Raw genomic sequence first — 6058 nt, forward strand, 5'->3', positions numbered from 1 at the left:
CTTTCTGCAATGTTTTTATCTCCAAACATCACACAAAGATCTTTCTGCTTATTGAAGAGGTTCCAAAACTCAAGTTTTGCCATAGATAAAGAAAATCAGAGGTAATGATGAAAAATACCTTCTCAATACTGGAAGATAAAATGTCCCCTCCTATGAAAGGAGACCAGAGAATCCAGGCTGCAACCAGTCCCCAGATTTTTTATTTCTGACTTCTGCAAGGTGTGCTACTTGACTTAAAATGTTCTTACCTCATCACAGCCTAATTGGGAATGGCTGCTTTGGAGACAAGGAGGGGAAGAAGCAATCTGTGTTCATCACCACTAAAAGGTACCTACACACTTCTATGCGTAAATGCTTTGAGGAGTCAAGTTATAAATTGAATTTTTCTCAGTTAGGAAAGAATTTTGAAAGGCAATTGTGGAAAGACCCCATTTGGGAGACACAGAGCTCCTCGTTCCACTCCCAAGCAGCTTCTATACAGACCATGGGATTCTTTGGAAAAGGGTGGTGGCCACATAAGGAGGGTGAGCAGACATTGGCACAGCTCTGTCTTCCTTGGTAAACATAAGCAGGCTGGGCCAGGCTGCCTCCAGTTAGGACCTGGAAAGTAGCTCCCTTGAAACAGGAAAGACCAGCAAAGGATTGTAACTCTGCTACTTGGTGATCCGGGTGACAGGCAAGGTGTGCTGCACAGCAGAAATGTAGCTACCAGTATCAGCAGCTGGCCATTCCAAAAAGGTTTTGGGCTAGCTCATCTAACTCCTCTTCCAAACAACTGAGAAGAAGGAACAACACAATTTTATTTGCCTAAATGCTTTGTAAGTGAAAGAGGATGTGCATGCATGCATCCCATGTTCTTTATCCCTTAAAAGACCAGGGTGGAATAACCCCAACTAATACTATGAAAATAGAAAGAGTTGCTAAATTAGAAGCCAGAGCAAATAACTACCCACTAAATGGCAGTAGAGATACAGCATGAATTTAGTACTAAGACATTTTTCCACTTGTCTTTAAATAGTACAGGCATAAATCAGATTCCAGCTATTACACACAAAAGCACGTCACAGAACTCTAATTCTTGCTATGGTTGCACTAAACCTCTCCTGCCTGAGCACAAGTTACTGGTCACCCCTCTATCTAAATAGCACTATAATGTAATTATAACTCTGCAGTGGCAAACATGTAAAAAAAACAGGCAAATACTTAGTTGGCATCTCAGTTTTAAGTAGACAGAGAACACGTGCTTTTTGAATGGTGTCAGGAGTTGTATATACTTAAAGGGTAAGAATTTCTTCCCTCTCCACTGCCCTTCTGTCTTCAACCACAGGCTTGTTTAGTGCAGCACATGTGATCTGTCCATCTGTCAAGGAAAGCAGTGCACCATTCTTGTTGGCTTCAGTTTTAATACTAGAATCATACAGGTATTATAGGATCATACAATCACAAAAGTACAATAAAGGATTAGAGACTGCAAGTTAACTTGTTAACACTGCATGAGTAACACATCAATTCCAAACCGATCTGAAGGTAAAAGTCAAGAGGTTTTCAAATGCCAGAAGAAATAGTTTCTACTCTAAGAAACATGAGCAGTTCAGAATATATATTTCAACAGATTGAAAGCAAGGTGGTAGAACGAAGAGCTTCCAAAACACTACTCTGTTCACAGCATCCCACCCCAAAGATCAAAAACCATTACACTACTAATTGAGCTGACACTCAAAGACTTCAAAAACTGAGTGTTTAATGCTCAATCTAAATGACAACTCAAGGAAGCAAATAATTATCACAGTCATTGGGCAGATATAAAGACATTGTTAACTAGAAATGTCATGGCTTTTAACTTTCATTTCATATTATTTCAGAGTTATTCAAAGTTACAGCATTAAAGGAATGAAAGTATAGTATTACCTTGGCGTGAGAATTTTCCTATACATGCAATGACTCCTACACATGGTTTTGACTTAAAGGACAGAGATGTTGAAACACTTTCTGATAACACTGTAATAAATCTCACATAGTGCAACAAGTTAGTAGTATCATATGATACAGAAAATTCAATCTGCAAATCTCTGGACAGAAAAAGAATGTACGTATGACAGGAAGTCGTTTCAGAAAACACAACCCAAGATGACTATGACCATATACACAAATCCCCAAATTGTGATGTTGTGGCAAGGAGTGATTTTAGATTTCTCAGAAGCAGACAGTCCCAGAGTTCAAAGTGCAACATACCTCCCAGAGATCGGAAATAATGCCCTCTCCCAAAACTGCAGTCATGCAAACAACAAACACTGGAGGAATCTGTCGGCCAGACAAGGGCAGGGCTGTTGGCAATTTCCCAATACTATTACAAAAGCAGATCTTTTAGTACAGGGTTTTCTCAGAATAGTATTGACTCTCTTAACTACACACACATTTAAACCCAAAACTGCTGATCACCAATCACTTAGATGAATGTGGAAACTAAAGAGCCAGCTGCCACCACCACACACTTCCACATTTTTGGTTTACACAGCTCCTGATTGTGGCAGGTTTTGCCAAAACTCAAGAGAAACAAAGTCATCTCAACCCTCTGTACTTCACCAACTGTATGCAACAACTTCCAACAGGACTACTCTATCTTAAAAAAGTAAAAGAGATTAAGAGAATTGGGTTAAGTCCTGTGAGGCTGACTTTAAGGAGTTCCAAATGCTACATCATTTCCCAAAGTCATTCTATGAAGCTGAACCCTCACTCCCATACTAACCCAATTTTTAGGATGCTGGAAAGTCTGCTAGAAACACCTTCTTCCATATCTTCATGACAACTTCACAGCTCTACTGTTTGAGGTGCTCTCATCCTAATTGAAACAGCTCTTTATTTCTGTGACAATTGGAAAAATAGGGAAAATTTTTCATGTGCTATTTTCAAGTCAAATCAGGAAGAGATGTGTTTACCAGGTTTCTTCTTTTCTTGGTAATTTTTAGTAGAAATTGCAGAGGGAAATCAAACCCCTCCCCCCTCCCCTTGGCAGTCCTGCATGCTTAAAAAAATAATAATAACAAGATATAATAATAGTAATACTAAAATTGAAATAGCCAATATGTTACATCAGCATACCTACACATTTGTAACGATCAGCAGGGAGCAGAGTAGAAACAAGCAGAAACCAGCTTAGGAAAACTTTCATAGTATGATTGCACAGCCATTCCTTCAGTACTTCTGATTTAACAAATATACAGTTTAGGGTTTTCTAACCCAAACTACATAAAGTTTATAAATTATAAAACCATGTTTACATTTAATCCATACTGCTTATATTAAAAGCAGAAGGTTGGGATGCTGCTGTTAAGAAATAGTGGAAAGTCATAAATTAGCATAGAAAACACAAATTTTATCAAGAGATCCAAAACACTGGTTAAATGTGCATTATCTCAACATCTTCCTTCAAGTTATCCATTTATACACTTTGTCGCTTATATAAATAATTTTTAAAATATTTATCACTATTTTTAAATGGTAAAGACTAAAAAACTTTATAGAACTGCTTGAATATGGAAATGCTACTTGACAGTTGACTTATGTGTATTTTAAAAACAGAATTGACTGTACATAAACTTACAGCTCTTTACAAATTGAGCTGAAGTATATATCCATTTAGTAAAACAAAAAAAAACCAACAAAAAAGTTATAAACCACTATGACTAATATGATAGTAACACTATGGTAATGTAGAAGTTATTTTGTGGGGAGTTTTTTAAAGCATCGAGTGGGTTATTTTTATACTTCCAGCATTACATCCTTCATACTTTAGCCCATGATCAGTTGGGTCTTCAACAGAAAATGTACAGCAGATTGATTCGGAAATAAGGCAATCAGCAGAACAAGAAACAACAAAAAAAAAATCTCTCACAATTGTTTCAACAGAGTTAAAACAGATGGATTAACGAGTTTTAAAGCTTTTTTTAAAAATTTATTATCATTATTATTAAATAAAGACTACAGACAGTCATGTTCCTCCAACACCTCCCCACCTCATAAATCTTTCAAGCTTCACAAAAGAGTTCTGAACACATTATTTAGAAACATTGACGAGAAACATATTTTGTCTCACTGCTTCACATCTATCTGGAATTTTACTCACATAAAAGACGAACAGGAGTTTTAAGTCATCTTTCTTTGGTACAGTAACACATATTCAGACTTGCTTAGTACCAGTTTGCTCCTCCTCTAGCAGCTGAAATCAGCCACACCAGGGCAATCTGGCTGAGTTTTTGTAAACTAGAGGTCAGAATTAAAGCAAGTAGTAGTCAGACATCCTGCTTCTACCACAGGACAATTATCTGGTGGCCTACTAAGTGTGCCTTCTGCTTCAAAAGAGAGTTTAAGAGAAGTGTAACTTACATTTTTAGGCCTTGAGCTATTGTCCCAAAAGCTACTGAATAGCTACAAACTCACCACGTAAAACACAAACACTTGTGTAAATTATACAGTTGTTACCATTATAGATGATCAGTTGTCATAATATGTACTAGAATTTTTATTTAGTTATCCCCTATACAGTAACAAACATTTAGGAGGAACGTGCATTATGTATTTATTTGATAACAGTTGAGGGATGCGCTGCTGACTCTGTCTTGCTTGGTGAAAAGTATTCTCAGCTTGCGTTCAGGAAGAGGAGAGCAATCAAGGCCATTGGTAGCTTCACACCTTGCAATGTTTTCTTTACTTTATCTATGAGTAAGGCACATCATTTATAATGTGGCTATTTCCATAGGCTTGCTCATTCTATCTTAAGGTTTAACAAAGTATGAATCATACCATCTTTGGCTTTTTTTCTCTGCTTCATAGAAAATGTATCTGTGTCTCAAACAACCAAAACACAAGAATTTTGGCAATGCTTCAGAGCACAAAGCTAGTTTAAATCCCAGTCAATGATCAACACGAAAAGAATTATGTATTTAGAGCTGTTCCACTTTGTCCCTCACTCAATTGGCTTCATATGGTGCTCTGCTTTGCAAGATTTATTTGATAATAGTTCAAATACGGGTTTGAAAAGAAAAAAAAAATAAACATTTGGTAACAATGGCAAATTCATGTCTTGCCAAAAGAATGTAACACAAGTTAAATGTGCATGAGAGAAAAATTAAAATTCTCTCACCTAAGTAGGCTACCTAATGAGAACTTCAGAATCTGAGAAAGCAAATTTGAAGTAAACACTGATCAGACATCAACACTCGCAAAACATAATTTTTCTGGAGGAGAGTAAGCACAGTGCTTCAAAATCTTCTTCAGGTAGCAGAAGTGTTTTGAGAAGGCTCTGAACTTTATGCAGTAGTTGAAGACATTTTAAAATTTCATAATTAATTACACTTCAGACTTGTCGCAGTGTGAGCAAAATAGAAAATCAACACACCTAAAATCACTGCAGGAATATTTTTGTGATCATCCGTGTATTACATACTCCAGTGTCAGAGATCAGCTCAACTCCCTCCAGAACCAATTCTTCCTTCTGCAAAATATATCTGTTTAGAGCTGGATATGCAGATTCTCACCAATACAAATGTACAGACTATTACAGGATTACCTTGTACCACACACAACCAGGCAAACAACAGGCTCTTCTTGATGCTCTGTGAATAAGCCAGTCTCTTAAATTATGTTACCAACCAAATAATAGTCTACAAGCATTCTCTCAATAGCTTATGTCGTAATCTTCCCCAAAAATTCACATCTCAGAACTGTACAGTTCCATTAGTTTAATTGATTAAATATAGATTAGCAGTGTTAGTGTAAGAAACAAGATTTAATGGCATCAAAGTCATTCCAATTAAAACAAGGAAAAAGAATGTTGCAATGCACTTCAGCCAAACCATCACAAATGATATGTTATATAAATACAGACACGAGGTAGCTGGCAGCTATAAATCCACCAATTCTGGAAGTGCCTAATTTGTCTAAAAAGCATAAATTGATAAATATCAATCAAACCTTTCCATTAAAAAAAAAAAAAAGGAATACCTAGTTTATTGCTTTTCATTGTTTACAACAGAAACAGGCAAAGGCTTATGAAAGTAAG

The sequence above is a fragment of the Fringilla coelebs genome (genome assembly GCF_963513975.1).
Source record: "Fringilla coelebs genome assembly, chromosome: 1".
NCBI classification, from domain to species: domain Eukaryota; kingdom Metazoa; phylum Chordata; class Aves; order Passeriformes; family Fringillidae; genus Fringilla; species Fringilla coelebs.